Here is a 2500-nt window from a genome sequence, read left to right as displayed (position 1 = left end):
TGGTGATTTTGGTGAAAAACGAAAATGTTGGTTTTGGAAAACTGGCTGGACTCAATCCTCACAAATGCCTCCAAAGTGATGTGGGAGAAGTTTGGGATCAAAAGGAATTGATCTTGGCATGGTTGGTGCATAGCCAAGTTCCATGATTTTGGTGTTTTGGCTTGATTTTGTGGCTTGGTGGTGATTTTGGTGAAAAACGAAAATGATGGTTTTGGAAAACTGGCTGGACTCAATCCTCACAAATGCCTTCAAAGTGATGTGGGAGAAGTTTGGGATCAAAAGGAATTGATCTTGACATGGTTGGTGCATAGCCAAGTTCATGATTTTGGTGTTTTGGCTTGATTTTGTGGCTTGGTGGTGATTTTGGTGAAAAACGAAAATGTTGGTTTTGGAAAACTGGCTGGACTCAATCCTCACAAATGCCTTCAAAGTGATGTGGGAGAAGTTTGGGATCAAAAGGAATTGATCTTGACATGGTTGGTGCATAGCCAAGTTCCATGATTTTGGTGTTTTGGCTTGATTTTGTGACTTGGTGGTGATTTTGGTGAAAAACGAAAATCATGGTTTTGGAAAACTGGCTGGACTCAATCCTCACAAATGCCTTCAAAGTGATGTGGGAGAAGTTTGGGATCAAAAGGAATTGATCTTGACATGGTTGGTGCATAGCCAAGTTCATGATTTTGGTGTTTTGGCTTGATTTTGTGGCTTGGTGGTGATTTTGGTGAAAAACGAAAATGATGGTTTTGGAAAACTGGCTGGACTCAATCCTCACAAATGCCTTCAAAGTGATGTGGGAGAAGTTTGGGATCAAAAGGAATTGATCTTGACATGGTTGGTGCATAGCCAAGTTCATGATTTTGGTGTTTTGGCTTGATTTTGTGGCTTGGTGGTGATTTTGGTGAAAAACGAAAATGTTGGTTTTGGAAAACTGGCTGGACTCAATCCTCACAAATGCCTTCAAAGTGATGTGGGAGAAGTTTGGGATCAAAAGGAATTGATCTTGGCATGGTTGGTGCATAGCCAAGTTCCATGATTTTGGTGTTTTGGCTTGATTTTGTGACTTGGTGGTGATTTTGGTGAAAAACGAAAATCATGGTTTTGGAAAACTGGCTGGACTCAATCCTCACAAATGCCTTCAAAGTGATGTGGGAGAAGTTTGGGATCAAAAGGAATTGATCTTGACATGGTTGGTGCATAGCCAAGTTCATGATTTTGGTGTTTTGGCTTGATTTTGTGGCTTGGTGGTGATTTTGGTGAAAAACGAAAATCATGGTTTTGGAAAACTGGCTGGACTCAATCCTCACAAATGCCTTCAAAGTGATGTGGGAGAAGTTTGGGATCAAAAGGAATTGATCTTGGCATGGTTGGTGCATAGCCAAGTTCCATGATTTTGGTGTTTTGGCTTGATTTTGTGACTTGGTGGTGATTTTGGTGAAAAACGAAAATCATGGTTTTGGAAAACTGGCTGGACTCAATCCTCACAAATGCCTTCAAAGTGATGTGGGAGAAGTTTGGGATCAAAAGGAATTGATCTTGACATGGTTGGTGCATAGCCAAGTTCATGATTTTGGTGTTTTGGCTTGATTTTGTGGCTTGGTGGTGATTTTGGTGAAAAACGAAAATCATGGTTTTGGAAAACTGGCTGGACTCAATCCTCACAAATGCCTTCAAAGTGATGTGGGAGAAGTTTGGGATCAAAAGGAATTGATCTTGGCATGGTTGGTGCATAGCCAAGTTCCATGATTTTGGTGTTTTGGCTTGATTTTGTGACTTGGTGGTGATTTTGGTGAAAAACGAAAATCATGGTTTTGGAAAACTGGCTGGACTCAATCCTCACAAATGCCTTCAAAGTGATGTGGGAGAAGTTTGGGATCAAAAGGAATTGATCTTGCCATGGTTGGTGCATAGCCAAGTTCATGATTTTGGTGTTTTGGCTTGATTTTGTGGCTTGGTGGTGATTTTGGTGAAAAACGAAAATCATGGTTTTGGAAAACTGGCTGGACTCAATCCTCACAAATGCCTTCAAAGTGATGTGGGAGAAGTTTGGGATCAAAAGGAATTGATCTTGACATGGTTGGTGCATAGCCAAGTTCATGATTTTGGATTTTTGGCTTGATTTTGTGGCTTGGTGGTGATTTTGGTGAAAAACGAAAATCATGGTTTCGGAAAACTGGCTGGACTCAATCCTCACAAATGCCTTCAAAGTGATGTGGGAGAAGTTTGGGATCAAAAGGAATTGATCTTGCCATGGTTGGTGCATAGCCAAGTTCATGATTTTGGTGTTTTGGCTTGATTTTGTGGCTTGGTGGTGATTTTGGTGAAAAACGAAAATCATGGTTTTGGAAAACTGGCTGGACTCAATCCTCACAAATGCCTTCAAAGTGATGTGGGAGAAGTTTGGGATCAAAAGGAATTGATCTTGACATGGTTGGTGCATAGCCAAGTTCATGATTTTGGTGTTTTGGCTTGATTTTGTGGCTTGGTGGTGATTTTGGTGAAA

This window comes from Phaseolus vulgaris, chromosome 6 (assembly GCF_051622355.1).
Source record: "Phaseolus vulgaris cultivar YP4 chromosome 6, ASM5162235v1, whole genome shotgun sequence".
NCBI classification, from domain to species: Eukaryota; Viridiplantae; Streptophyta; class Magnoliopsida; order Fabales; family Fabaceae; genus Phaseolus; species Phaseolus vulgaris.
Note: the sequence above shows the minus strand (reverse complement) of the source record.